The following is a 15,460-nucleotide window of genomic DNA, read 5'->3' as shown; positions in this document are numbered from 1 at the left end:
CCTTCGGGTCACATAGATCCTTGCAATAAGTTACAGGCAAATAACATAATTCTAATTCCCATTGTCTTTTGTTAATGGCAGTCCCACCCTTTTAACTGATTGAGATAAAAACCCTTGGCACCATTTCAGCTTTTCTTTTTCTCTTATATGGTGTATGCAGTTCATTAGAAAATTATCTCAGCAGTAGCCAAATTGCATCTTCAGATAGTGTTCTTTGCAGCTCTTAGACTACAGCAAACCATCCTGTAAAGGCAAATGGCCAGCTTTGTGCAGGTTACACTGGACTATCCTCCCTCTTGCCCTTCAGTACCTTCTCCTTTGATGTAGCATCCACACTTCATGCAGAAACCATACCATGTCTGTCACCTTCAAAAAGTGACAGAAAGGGTCATGGGACAGTTTGATAATGAGAATAAGAGATGAGGGGGTAGTCATGAATGGATGTACTCAGGCATTTCTTGGTACCATTATTTAGAGATAAAGTAGATAGTAGCCCCTAATTACTACTTTTTCCTTCTCTGTTTCACACCATCCTGGAGTGGCATTCCAAAGTAAGCCACTTGACTTTGGTTTTACTTTTTTTTTTGTTTGTTTGTTTGTTTGTTTGTTTTTTCGAGACACGGTTTCTCAGTGTAGCCTTGACTGTCCTGGACACTCTCTTTGTAGACCAGGCTGGCCTTAAACTCACAGAGATCCGCCTGCCTCTGCCTCCTAAGTCCTGGAATTAAAGGAGTATGCCACCACTCACCCAGCTTGGTTTTACTTCTTTAAGAAACTAAGGTTGTAATAGTACCTTCAATGTGTGTTCTCAATAGAATAATTTCTCCTCACCTCTGTGCTACCTCCTACATATGTGCTTGCTTGTTTGCTTTAATGATTGCAGTAGTTTCCTGGCTTCCCTCATTTTGTTTTGCTGCCTGTAGTCTTAACAGCTAGAGTAATGTTTCCAACTGAGGATGGGAGGCCTCTCCTGTCTGGTCTTCATTTCTTCTCTGATCTCATACCTCCTCTTGCTGGATAAGCTGGGCTCTACTATTCCATTATAACACAGGTGTGCCTTTGGGCTCCTGCTTGCTACTCCTTTTATCCAGAATATTTTTGACTTTTCTTCATGGGTCACTGACTTCGTTATCTTTATTTGCAAAGATGACTTAATAGTGAGAAAAATCTAAGCATACTCTGAAATAATGGTTTCCAGTATGTTCTGTCTATTTTCCATTTTTTCTCCACAGTGGTTAGAAAGATTTATATACATTCATGCTATGCTGTCTTCTGTCTCTTTCTGTCTTCTGTCTGTGACTGAAAGAGTTGTGTTGGGGGAGAATTGTACTGATTTCTTTTCCTTGTTCTTTGACTGAACAGTGTGTGATCATAGCCTGGTACTTGAAAAGTGCTCAATAAATAGTTAGCCTAGTGATTGAAGGAGGGCATATTTTAAGAAATGTAATTCTAACTATAGTATAAAAATATTAAGGGAAGATAGGACTAAGAAAGACACACTGAAATGCTCGTGATGACCATCAAAGAAAAAAAAAAAAGAAAGAAAAAGAAAATGATGGCATCTCTTAATGGAGTCAACAGAAAGGTGAGGAAGGAGGACAGAAATATATAGAAGATTAAGGTGAAATTATTATATTCTGGACAGTTTTATGGAAATGACAAGAGATTTGTTTAGGATTCTGAGGGCTTGGGGCATTGGCAGCTGATGAATCATGGCTTTTTCCATCAGAGAACACCAAAGAAACCAGATGGAGTGGAACACGATGGTATATGGCAGGACTGATGTAGGGGCATTGTGTATTTGATGTCAGTGTGGACAACTTCATGAGGAAATTTCTAAAAAAAAAAGACTCAGAAAGAGACAGGAAGAAAGGCACCAGGCAGGAGGAAGAATGACTTCAGATATATTGTTAGTTTTGATATATGACTGATTATCCTGACTGTTTAGTGATCAGTTGAATACTCAATCCTCAAGTCCACGAATATTGTCATGTCATCTATAGCGTGGTCAGGGAGTACCTTGGGTAAGCCAGCACACCCATAGCATATGTTCTGATGCCAGCACAAGAATTCCTAAATTATAAGCAGATTGATATATTCTTAGTTATACTGAAAGTATTAATATAAATATTGATATTCTAAAAGAGGAAACAAAAAATTTCTGTATTTCCCTGTTAATATTTTCTCCTTGCTTAACTTTCGCTGCTATAGCGGAAAAACGAAAAAACAGCTTGTATCTAAGCACTTTCACAGTACAAAAAATATACCATTGGCTTGTCTGGCCAGCTATAAACTCTGTGTATTGATTTCCTAATCATCACCTTTTATTGAAAACATGTTAGTCGCTGGAAACAAGTAATTTCTTTAGCAAAACATTCAGAATATATGTATTTGTTTGTTTGTTTGTTTCTGGTTTTTGTTTTTTTGGTTTTGTTTTTTGTTTTTGTTTTAGAGACAGGGTTTTTCTCTGTAGCCATGGCTGTTCTGGACTCGCTTTGTAGACCAGGCTGGCACTGAACTCACAGAGGCCCACCTGCCTCTGCCTCCCTAGAATAAAAGGCCTGCACCACCATGCCTGCCAGAATGCATGCATTTTTAAAAAGGTTTAGATGTGTTCAAGTAAGCCTGTTGGCATGTATGTATGTTAATAATACCTAGTTATTAATAGCTGTGCTCTTCACAAACATACTTTTGTGCATTTTGAAGTTGAGACTTTGCCAATAGTCCTCAGACTTCTGATGAGTTTTTGTTACCTTATTTAGTAGTGCAGAGTCAAGCGTGTTGAAATGGTCTTCAGTCTAGAAATTTATTAAATGATTTAATTTCTCAAAGGGACCCTGTTGTTGGAAAGGTTACTGGATGCAGATTGCTGGACCAGAATAGCAACACAGAAATGTATGAACATTTATGGAACTGAAGACAAAGTGACCCAGCCTAATCAGTGAGCATCCCTTCGTTGGCAGGGGCATCTAGGTTGTGGTGAGACCGTTGACCTGGTACCTGGCCGTCATCCTGCTTTAATCTCACACCACCACTTTGCAGGGAGCTCTGATGTTAGTATCTCTTTCTTACCTTCCCTTGGAGACTCAGTGGGGTTCAGAAGCCTCGGAGGAGTCCACATTGTCTTGTGTGGATTACTGCTATCATGAGAGCCTGATTCTGGATATGGATAGCACAGGTTTATGGCTAGCAATGAAATAGCAGTTATTGCATTCTTGTTTGGAGGAACTGTGAGAACCACACTTCAAAGATCCAACATAGCTCAGATTTAATTAAAATTCAAACACCTGGCTATTTAACACACTTCACAAACTTAGAATAATTGTGTTTTGTGGCTTCTCAGAGACAAAGACAATGACATGTATATGTGTGGGCATCTATATAAAGAGACTGTAAGGAATTGTGTCACATTAGAGATGCCCCAGTCTCTGTGGATGGCAAACTGGAGACGCAGAAAGTCCGATATGTAGCTTCTATAAGAGGCCAGCAGGCTCTGGACAAGGAAGACAAAGCTTTCAGTTTGACTTTAAAAAAAAAAACATTACTTTAAAATTATTTATTTGTTGCCATTAATATGTGTGTGTAAGAGAGAGGGTGTGTGCTTGTAGGTACAAATGTCACAACTTGCATATGGAGGTCACAGGACAATATTTTGGAGGTGGCACTCTCCTTATGTGTTTACATGGGTTCTAATGGTCAAATTCAGGCCACCTGGCTTGTGCTGCAAGTGCCCTTCCACCACTCAGTGCCCATCAGTTTGGTTTTAAAAGCCACTGCTCTGAGGATGCCTGTCTTCGTTAAAGAGTGTAGGCTTCCCTTCTAATTATTCAAACGTTAACCCCCTCCAAGAACACCTGGAAGATGGCTCATTGGGTACAGTGTTTGGTGCTTACGCAAGGAAGACCCCAGTATAGATCCAGCACCCACTGCCGTGCTGCCTATAATGGTGTCTGCCTGTAATAACATCGCTGCTGGGGTGGAAAAGTCCACACAAGCAGATCCTAGAGATATGGCGGCTAGATAAGAGAGCCAAGCTGGTAAGCTCTGGGTTCACTGAGCAACCCTGTTGTGTATGGTGATGTGGAGACTGAATTTTACAAGACGATGGATGTTGATCGCCAGTCATGCACAAACACAATGGTAACCTCCCATAGAAAAGCTCAGAATCCCTGACCCCTTTCTATATTTCTCTTATTGGCTCTCAAAAAAAAAAAAAAGTGACACATTTTTTAATCAAGTTGCTGCCTTTACAAAGTTTAAACAACAACAACAACAAAAACTAGTTTAAAATTGCCACCCAAATGCTCACAAGTATTCTCCTTTCATAGCTTAGGTTGTGTTAATATCGTTAGGAGTCTGTTAGTATTAAACGTCAGTGTTCAGTTGGACAAACTGTTTTCCACCACTCCCAGAGCCTGGGGAAGCAGATGTTATGAATAATACTAATTTTTTAGCCTTCAGGGTTTTTCTGGGTCAGATTGCAACTCTTTTGTCTTCTCCTCACTGATAGCCACAGGTACTGTCTCATGTTGTGGACTACAAAGTGACCCAGAATAGGATAATTAGAGCAAATCTCAACACACTGATACAAGCACATCAACATAAACAGCATCACAGGTTGTAAGAATTCAGGGCCATCCCCAGCTTCTTCCTAGCACAGCCAACAGTGTTTTGATCTATCTCAGGAAATTTCCGCTGGAGCATAAGCTCGATGATAATCCAGTGCAGGGACATTGCCAGCATTACTGTGGCCTGGATGTTCCATAACAATCATTTGAGCAGTGAAGCTACCTGCATTGCCTGAGTCCGTTTAGAAAGACTTGTTATTGATATCGAAGCCCATGTGGTCCTCAAGGAGAGTTTGATTTCATATTTTATGGTACATTTCAGTTAATTTAACTTGTGGTGTTGAGTAGAAGCAAGGTGACCACCATGTTGTGTTGGAGAACTCCAGCCTCCTCAGACCACAAAGGACAGCACCAACACCACAGGTTTGGTAGATTCTCTGAAGGGAGAATGCGCAAGAGCTCGTCAGGTAGGTGAAGTGATTGCAGAATGCAAAGGAGGGGTCCATACAGTGGACATCGCAGGATTTATGTGACTTTCATTATTAGAGCCAGAGAGGTTCACACATGGCTTCAGGGTGCTGCTACTGTTCCAGGCAGAACCTGCTACAGGCTCAGCTGTGTTGGATGTCTACCAATTGTAATGTATGTGGTAAATTCCTTGATTATTTCTTCATATCACTTCAGGTTATTGGGTGGATCAGTAGAATCCATTTTGTTACTGGGAATAATTAGATTTTTTTTCATGTATCATTTATAAGCCAGCAGACATGGTTGATGTAGGCTTAGTTGATTTACTTCTCATCGTGTGTGTGTGTGTGTCCATGTGGGGGAGGGGGAGGTAAACAAGAAAAGAAGACCTCTGATCCCCAGAATCCACGTATAATTGTTTGGCTGTGGCCGCATGCCTATGCTTCCAGACTTGAGAGACAAATGGAATCAATGGAGCAAGCTTACTCAGAAGACTTGTAGTGTGAGTGAGCTTTTCATTTGATTAAAAGATTCTGTGGCATAAGAGTAAGGTGGGAGAGTGAAGGAGACAGAGTTTCTAGTATCAATCTTGGGCCTCCATATGCACACTTACGCAAAAGCATCTGCCTGCGCGCGCGTACACACACACACACACACACACACACACACACACACACACACACCATAGTTATGTATATACAAAGAAAAAGGTAAATATCAAGTACCCCTTAATAGAGACAGTTTCTTTAAAAAATGTATATAGCTGTATGAAGACTTTACCCATGAACATGTTTCTCAGTTTATGTGGAAGTTCCATCCTATGTCCACCCACCATAAATGGAAATGCACTCCACCAATCAAAAAGCTCCACTCAGTCTGGCCTGTCTTCAGCATGCTTGGAGCCTCACATCAGGCCATGTCATCCAACATGAAGTCCCTTTGAGGGCTGAATGGCTGATAGTTTACTTAATACTGTCCTAAAGGGGAAGGATACAACAGTTTATGGACATGTTGCTGCATTGTTGGAAAGTAAAATTACCCAAAAAGGCGTAGAAGATCACTGTGTAGAGAGGCTTAATATCTGGCACCAAAATTAAGTTAATCTTAACTTTAAACTATTAACAGCCAATATGAAAGTATATTCTTTAAAAACCATTGTGTTTTATATTTGTTTATACAGCAGGGAATATTAATCATAAAGCAATGTGCCAATAAAGCCTGGTTTCTGTCTTTGTTTTATGTTGACATATCAGAGTACCACATATTGGGTAATTGATAAAGAAAATAGCTTGAGGTTGAGGAGTCAAGTGTCAGATACTAACTTCTAGAAAGGGCTGTGGGGCTGCATGATAACATGGGGTCGTCACAGTATGAAAAGGCAAGATAAAGATGAGTAAGACCCATGGTAACTTATCAACTCTTGAGATAATGGTCTTAATGTAGTCATGAGGGTGGAGTGCTCATGACCTAATGGATCTTAAAGCTCCTCCTTTTTTATGTTACAATGGCAAATACATTTTATTGAGAGTTTTGGAGGAAATGTGTAAACTGTAATATGTTTTTGGAGAAATGTTACTATAGCATTTTGTGGCCAGATTCATTTCGTCCTTTCCCCACTCCAGGTTTCCTCACTCTCTACCTCCCTCCCTTCCTCCCTTCCTCCCTTCCTCCCTCCTTCCCTTCCTCCTTCCATTCCTCACTCAGTTCCTCCCTCCATCCTTTATTCTTTCCCTTTCTCTCCATTCTTCCCATCTTCCACCCCCTCTTTCAAGACAGGGCCTCATGTATGCCAGGATGACCTTGAACTTGCTATGTAGCAGATGACAAACTTCTCATCCTCCTGCCCCTACCTCTAGGATTTAGTGCATGTTCAACTATGTTGCATGTCTCTGTTTTTAGTTTCTGCATATAGGCACTAGAAAATGTTTCTTTATACTGGTTGTGATAGGCAAGCAACATTTGATTTCATGTGTTATTCGAAATCATGGGCTGTGAATGGTAGTGCATTTTTGTATCACCAGCAGTCAGGAGGCTGAGGCAAGAGATAGTACATGGGAGAAAGAAAGTTAAAGGCAGTAAGAAGAAGGGAAGAGGAAAGAGGAAAGGGACTGGAGGGAGGGAAGGAGGAAGAAGGGAGAAAAGATGGATAGCACTGAGTGTAATTATTGAATCTTACTAACAGCATTACAGCACAGAAGGAGAAAGGGAGAGGGGAGGAAGTATAGCACTGAGAAGAACCCTCGTGAGTGTAATCTTACTAACTGGGAATTACTGCACACTTCTCTGGTCCTTACTCTGTCTTTGCAATCCCAGACCCACTTATGGAAATTAAAAATATAAGAACAACAAAATGTAAAGTGTGTCTGGTTGATTCTAATCACTTTGGAGTAAAAGACAAATTAAAATTATTTGGTTGACAACTGTATTTAAATTAAACATCCAAAGCCATGACAGATTAATGCTATCTAGACTTGGTTATAATGGGAATTATCATATAGAAGTGGGGAATCCATTTAAAACAGCCTAGTCATACTCTTAATTTATTGTTGAAAAATCTCAAATCCACATCTCACTGAATATTTTGTTATTTCTGGTCAAATGTTAATGATGACCTAGTTCCTTTAGTAGTTCAGTCATTTTTGGAGTATACATTTATAGAAACCTGTCGTCAATGTTTCTTAGTCAGAGAAAAAAAAAATTCCGTGGCCATCACTGCTGTTCAGCTGGAAGGCACAGACATGACTTCCTGCTTTCCAGCTTCCTTTCAATGGTGAATCAGAGGTAGTAGGTTTGGAAAGATTTTTGTGTAGTGACTGAAGGTTGCTGATTCCTACTCTGACCTCAGGAAGACTGCCCTTGCCAAGATGCCTGGTGGCCATTCCCCGCCCTTTGACAGCTAGAAATACCCAGGGCAGTGACTCCAAATAAGAGAGCAATGTCATATTCTGACTTCTGTGTTGGGTTTATGGAACATGAGACATTTCGAGGAAGACTTTCTTTGGAAGCCCAGATCCAATGTGGAAAAGATTGTAAGCCTTTCATGGTAGCAAGAATTGCCTTATTAATGTAGGTCAAAGCAATTTCCTCCCAACGTCATAACCATTGTACTATTCACTGGTGCAGAAGTCATTAGAAAGAGCTGGCAAAACTGTTATGGACTGTTCAGAACAGTATGAGAGATAAAAATAAATGACCAACACTGCTGGAGAACAACTTTTAAAGGCAAAAGTCAGAGTGTTTTTACTACGCATCTTTAAGTGTTCTGCCGATATGAGTCCTTGTGACAAACACTGACTTTAAAATGGAGTGTTCACAATCCCACTCCACATCTGCTGCGCCTGGGAGCCTTACTGTTTTGTCTCCCAGCTTTCAGGCAAGGGAAAGAAAAAGGGAAAGAAAAAACAAAACAAAACAAAACAAAAAAACAAAAACTGCTCTTAAGGTCTAATGAATATTTATGAAGTCCTTTGACAATTAAAGGCTCATTAAAATTCTCTTCAAAAGAAAAGATAAAAAGCACTTTTAAGACCAAAGAAGGGTGCAGTGGCAAGTAGAAACTCAAATTCTTTTTCATTGCAAATTGCCAGGTCAGAAAGGCTCTGCAAATGCGCTTTAAAAATGACTTTTGATAGGAGGCATATCTCAGTGCTGGCACAGGTTTTTGACTCAGAGTCTCGGTGTTTATATCTCTGGGTCTGCTCTTTCTAGCACTGTGACCTGTAGCCTACCCTGCATGGCCACACTCCGATCAGAAGAAGCAGCCGAGTCTGCACATGAGCAGTCTAAGAGTAGGGAGGAACAGGCACACTGGCTTCTCTGTCTTGAGAACTGTTTCCTGTCACTCTAAAGTCATTTATACTCCTCACATACTCCCGCCCATTGGGATAATCCTTATTTTCCTGTTTCTGAAGTGGTGCAAGGGAATGTTTAAGGAATCCTTGCATCTGATAGGAACATATGAGTTCCCTTTATTTCCTTCTTTTTCTCTGTGGTAGGAGATCAAGCTAGAAAGTGGCTTGAATCCATTTATAAAGATCTTCCTTTGACTTTCTTCTTAACTTGAGATGGGTTGGGGACTTAGTTTATTTTGCTTTATTTATTTGTTTGGTTTCTTGAACGTATGCATGTGTGTTGTGAATTTTATTTTTTTTTATTTTAATTTTATTAATTTATTCAGATTACAACTCAATTGTTATCCCATCACTTGTATCCTATGGCCTTCCTTCTGCAAGATGCTGACTGGCATGTTAGCCTCAGAGACTGTTTAGAAACTTCCCAACTCAGGCTACAGTGATTGGCCTGTTAGCCAAATATGATTTCATTGCCTATCTCTGTCAAAACCTGCACTTTTTAAGTTTGAAAAGTATTTTTTTTAAATATTTATTTATTATGTATACAATGCACATCAGATCACATTATAGATGGTTATGAGCCACCATGTGGTTGCTGGGAATTGAACTCATGACCTCTGGAAGAACAGTCAGTGCTCTTAACCGCTGAGCCATCTCTCCAGCCCCCCTGAAAAGTATTTTTTTTTTAAGAAGGGAGGAAAAACCCAGCTCAGTTCTCATCTTCTGCTTTTAGTTTCCTGAACTGGAGATTGTACAAAGCAGCAGCCACAGCGGGCTATCTACCGCCTCATCAGAGGGGGCAGCATTGCATTAGCAGACGCAAAGTAGTGGAGTTTGTTAGTTCTGTCTAACTAGATGATCCATGAGACCTTTATGATAGGAAGTTGTGCACACACCAAACCCATCAATAGAAATGTATTGCACGCCTTGGTACCTAGCATCTAGAGTGTGAGATAAAGTACCATGTTTAAAACATTCTGTGAGTAATGTACTTCTGTATTCCTTAGGCCTTCATATAATATGAAAAAAGAAAACAAAATGTGGTTAAAAAAAAGAAGTCTGCTTAGTGTATCTCTTCTTAGGCTGTTATATGAAGAAACGTGATTTTTCTTTGGTCAGAATTAGCCGTTTCCTGAGGCACAGTTGAGAGACTAAATTGTGCTTAGAAATCAAGATTTAAACTAAGTGAAAGTCAAGATGTAAACATAAATTTAGAAGAAAATCTATCTCAATATCAGTCCTCTAGTGTTCAGATGTGGAAACAAATTCATAAGAAACAGAATGTGCTGACTATGGAAGCTTAAAACCCATCAGATAAATAAGCTACCCCCACCACACCATCAACTACTACCACATTTGAGGAGCTCTTCCTTTTTAAACTTACTGTGTTAAGAGTGGGAATGTTTTGTATTTGTTTGATTTATTCTCATATTATTGAGTACTTTCTGAAGTGTTTATAACTATTTCATAACTTGAAGAAACTAAGTGGTAATGAGTTGAACCTGGATTTGTAGCTTAATTTTAATATTTAAAGATGGACTAAAAGCCTGAATGCATAGCTTTTCATTAATAATTTCTTCCTAGTACATTTACTGCACCTAATAGTTTTATCAGTGACTTGCTGATTCTCAATGGAAAAATAGAATTACCTTTTAAGAAGGTTCAGATTTTTAGAATTTTCTTTTAAGGAAGGTTATTTTTGTTAGACATGTATGCGTATTTTGCCTGTGTATGTGCACCACATGAATGCAGTGTGCTTGCAGGCCAGAAGGGGGCACTGGATCTCCTGGATAAAACTGGATTTGAGGACACTTGTAATTCACCATATAGGTTCTAAGAACCTAACCTCTCCTCTGGGAGAGCAGTGCTGTTGTTTGTAATCACTGGGTTCTCCCTATAGCCCCTAAATTTTTATTTTCTCCATCGAATAAATCTTGGGCCTGCTGTTGACTCAGTAGAGAAAGTGCTTGCTGAGCAAGCGTGGGAACCTGAATGTAGACCTCTAGCACCCATATAAAAACAAGGCAGAGCTGTGTTCAACCTGGAACTCCAGTGCTGGAGGCTAAGAGGAAGTTGGCAGAGAGGTGGGTTCTAGGCTTCTTGACTAGACAAAGTAGCTGAAATGGTGAATACTTGGCTCATTGAAAGACCTTGTCTCAAAAAACTGAACCAAACCAAACAAAAACAACAACAACAGAAAATAACCCCCAAAATGGAGAGATAAAGAAAATACTCAACATTGACATCTGGCCTCTACATACATATGTGTGAGTATAGAGGTACACATACACAAATCTTATTATACGTCTGTGTCTTCCATAGCTAATATTCCTCGGCTTACCTTAAAATGTGTATAAATTTATATTTGTAACTCTGAAGACTAGTTGGAACTTGTTCTAGTTCTCAAAGTATGTTCACAAATATAGTTTATATTGGAAGGTGTTAACACTTGCAGTGCTGGTACATAACCAATGATGGATGGATGGATCCTTGGCACACAGTGAGGCAGAATGGCAAATCATCATTGTCATTGCAGGAAATGCTTAGTGGTGATAGACAATTCAAATAATAAAGAGAAGCCTTATTTAAGAATGTCCAATTGGAGCAGTAAATATTGATTTTATTAAGTGTGTATGTATGTATGTATGTATGTATGTATGTATGTATGTATGTATGTATTGGTTTTGCAAGACAAGGTTTCTCTGTGTAGCTTTGGCTGTCGCAGACTCTTCTTTGTAAATGAGGTTGGCTTCAAACTTAGAGATCCACCTGCCTCTGCCCACCTCCCAAGTGCTGGGATTACAGGTGTGTGCCACCAAACCGAGCTTAACATTCCACCTGAGTGAACTCTACCTCTTCTGGCAGCAGAGATGTGGGCTACATGAGGATGCCCTTCAGTGTAATGGAGAGCATGGGTTTTCTTGAGATGAGTTTCATGGAAGAATGGTTTCCCAAGGAGAATGACTGACGAGCAATGGCTACGCTGATGAGTGTTTCCAAAATGAAAAAAAAGGGAACCAGTCACTTCATGGAAAATGACACAATTGATTACCAATGGCAACACATAAAACCATCAGGGAGCAACAGGGTTTTGGGGATTGGAGTGATGGGTCAGTCAGGAAAGTGCTCGCTGTGCAAGCATCAAAACCTGAATCCAGATATTCAGAACCTTAAAAGCTAGACATGGCCACATGCACCAGTAATCCCAGTATGGAGGGCATGGAAGCTGAAGGACCCACAGGGCTTGCTGACCAGCTAGTTGAGTCAGTGAGAGGCCCTGTCTCAAAAAAACAAACAAAACCAGTTGAGGAAGATACACAACATTGACCTCTGCCTTCCAGATGCATGTGCACATTAACTGCCCCCTCAAAAAAAAAAAACCCTAGGATTTTGAGCTCACTTCCACATAACTCACCTCCATCACACAGTGAACCACACATTAGCACAATCTAGAGATGTATTGTGCTTCTACCAGCCATTCTATAGGACTTTACCTAGGCCCTTGCATATGAAAGGAAAATAATACTGAGCTATCCCTCTAGCCCTAACCTGCAACATGTTTAACAAAATTGTTATTTCTCACGGTGGCTTTTTTTTTTCCTCCCAGTAGTCTGAAGACAATCACCCAGAAAGTATTGGCAAGAACTCTACGTACCCATCACACACAAATGCCAATGCAAATAAGGCAAAAGCCAAATTACAATGAGTGCAGAAAGTTACGGTAATGGCCACGTGTAGATAGTCATGGCCTTCTGAGACCACTGACTAACTTGCATTGCTTCTATTAGTTATTTTTCCTTCAAGCCTTAGAAACTTTATAATTCGTAGAAGCTTACTATGAACTAAAATGTGAGTGGATTGCAAGGCCCAATACGGTAATTAGGAAGCAAAACAAACTGGAAATGTTTGGAATAGGAAAGTACATATCATAATTAGGATCAAACAGCCTTTTTCTTCAGCCCAGTTCTAAAGTTTGTGGCACAGTACTATCTTTGCATGTTGAGACTTATTCTCCTCATCCATCATCCAAAGATCCTTGTGGGGATGGAGTTAAGGTTTCGGTTTATCACACTAGGGTATTTCTCACTTCTTTTTGTGTTAAGTCATAATATGTTCCCAGTTACCAAGTCAAATTAAAAACACTATCAACTGAGTCTAAGTCTGAGTCTCTCTCTCTCTCTCTCTCTCTCTCTCTCTCTCTCTCTCTCTCTCTCTCTCCCTCTCTCCCTCTCTCTTTCTCTGTGTATATGTGTGTGTATGCATATGCATATATGTCAGAGTAAAATATGACTTTTATTTAAATAAATTTTGTATGAATAATCTCAACTGTTATTTCTAGAACCCTCTACTATGGGTATATGTGGTACCTCCCACCCTACACTTTCTAATAAAAATCATTCAGCTCATTTAATCCTTATCACAGTAACTTTAGTGATGCAAACTCACAAGCATAAGTAAGTTGAAATGTGCACGATAGCCTGGAAATACATAAATGTAACCCACCTCCTTAAAATCTCTTGAATTTAGATGGGTCAAGCAAAGGACATACATCTGTATCTAATATATATTCAGAACTCTGTGTATTCACATGATCTCATATGTATAATAGAAATGTTTTCCTGGTAGGTTTAGATCTGCTTTTATTCTTCCTGCTTGTGACTTTAGATGTTCTTTCCCCAAGTCCTTGCTTGGAAAGGGTAGAGCTGGAAATAAAGGTGTAGTGTGATAGGATGGCAGTGGAACAAGGCAGTTGCCAGATGGTTCCCTTCTATGGAGACATCCATTAGCACCCTTTGTTTGCCCATCCTGGGGTTGGGGTCAACAGTGAAGTCAGAATCGTTTCCTGCACACCAAAGTGCTAATCTAGACAGATGTGTTCAACAAAGTCTCCCAAGTCAGGTAATGAAGTCCGTAAGTATTCCATAAAAAATACCTTCTGTTATGTTTCCTGAGATGCTGTGTTTGCTGCCTATACCTTATTTAAAGAATATCATTGTGCTGAGATCCACCCCTTGCCCCTCCCCTCAGAGGGAGAAAAAAAAAAGACACACTGTAGATTCCCAAGTCAGTGGCATACCCAGACTAGAAATCATTATTTCTACACCTGTTTGGAGTCCTGTTACCCTGTTACACGTGTGACTTGGTCTATTGTGAGAGGCGGTGCCTGGTTACGTGTTTTGTATGTAAGTTTCTACCTTGATATAAAGATTTAAGTAAAACCTCTCGGGCTCTTCTTTCAGTGTTCACTTGCTTGCTGTTTTCCTCCAATAAACTTACATCCTCTTTGTCCTAAAGCCTTTCTTCAGCTGGGCTGAGTGGGGCGGGGCCAATTCCTCTGCTGGTGTCACCAGGCAGAGAGATAGCTAGGAATTTGGGAGTAAAAAGAAGAGGTTCAGCATACAAATGACAAGCAGGGCAGCTCTGGAGACAGCATATGAAAGGCAGTTCACAAGGAGGAGCTGCTGTGGCATGCATGGGGCAAAGGCAGTTTGTATCCAGTGTTTTCTAGCATCTGAGACCAAGTGAGAGGGAGGGAGTTTTCAAGAATATTTTAAGTTTTTGAGGAACTATTGGGAGTTGGATGACAAGATACAAAGGGGATGGGGGTTAGAAAATATTTAAAATTTTAATAATGTTCCTCCAATGAAAAGAGCCATTCCCCCCTCTACTCTATGTCCCCCGTGTACCACAGATGATTAGCGGAGGCTTCTGAGTTTGCTGCTGTGGAGGGAAATGTGACTGAGCCCTGTTTTCAGTAGGGAGACTGGCAGTTCCAGTTTAGCAAACACTGGCTACCACTTTTCTGCACCAGGCTTTTGATACCAACCATAAACACCATGTCTTTCCTGGACAAGCAGCCTTTGGTATGAACCAATTCTCAAGCATTTTGTACGTGTGTCTGTGTGTTGGGGGTTGTAGTTTTTGTGATATAACAAAAATATATGTGCTGATAATGTTTCATCATTCATTTTCTTTGTACCATCAGAGAAATGGAACAGAAGTGGTGACATTGGAGAAAACATTATAGGTTTCTTTAAACTTGCTTGTGAGCTTAATTGGTGACAAAGGTGCTTTGGACAATGCTGGTAGGGAATGGATCTCATGCTTTCTGGGGTGTTTTTTTAAAAATTAGCATTAGTGTACTATTCTTTTCAGAGGGTGTTTGTAATGCCCCCAAGAATGTGTTGGAGCAGGGATCAGATTCCACACTCACCTTCAGGTTCTTTTCACTGGTGTAGCACACACCTGTGTGTTCTCTGCTCTGACCTCAGAATTCTTTTTGAAGAGCTTTTGACATCTGATGTGTGTGTGTTGGGGGGGGGGTAGGGAAAGCAGATTCCTGTTAGTCTTCTGACAAGAAAGTTCACATCGTCCCTGTGCATGGTACTTCTGACGAGGTCCTTTTTGGCTAACATTATGCTAAATCATGTGCAGAATGAACTCTCAAGTGTTCCTGGGTAGGTTATGTTTAACTGTATAGTGTTTTCTTGAAGCACTGAACACACATGTTACGGATAGATAAATCCATATAAACATATTTATAGTGAGATGTAAAAGAACCCTAATGGTTTT

General features: G+C 40.1%; 1 protein-coding gene across 11 annotated transcripts in view; it reads left to right on the top strand.

Annotated features, from left to right (window-relative positions):
* The window catches only part of BMPR1B (bone morphogenetic protein receptor type 1B), a 331,935-nt gene that overhangs the window by 252,873 nt on the left and 63,602 nt on the right, over positions 1 to 15,460 (top strand). The window contains exon 1 of one of the 11 annotated variants that reach the window (XM_084756099.1): positions 2,833 to 2,941. The exons of the other annotated variants lie outside the window; for them this stretch is intronic. The gene's annotated coding sequence lies outside the window, so the exon portion shown is untranslated. Of the gene's footprint in view, positions 1 to 2,832; positions 2,942 to 15,460 lie in introns of those variants that run through there. 11 annotated transcript variants of the gene reach the window in all.

This window comes from Acomys minous, assembly GCF_964271855.1.
Source record: "Acomys minous genome assembly, chromosome: 14".
Taxonomy (NCBI): Eukaryota; Metazoa; Chordata; class Mammalia; order Rodentia; family Muridae; genus Acomys; species Acomys minous.
Note: the sequence above shows the minus strand (reverse complement) of the source record. Positions and strands in the feature narration are given on the sequence as shown.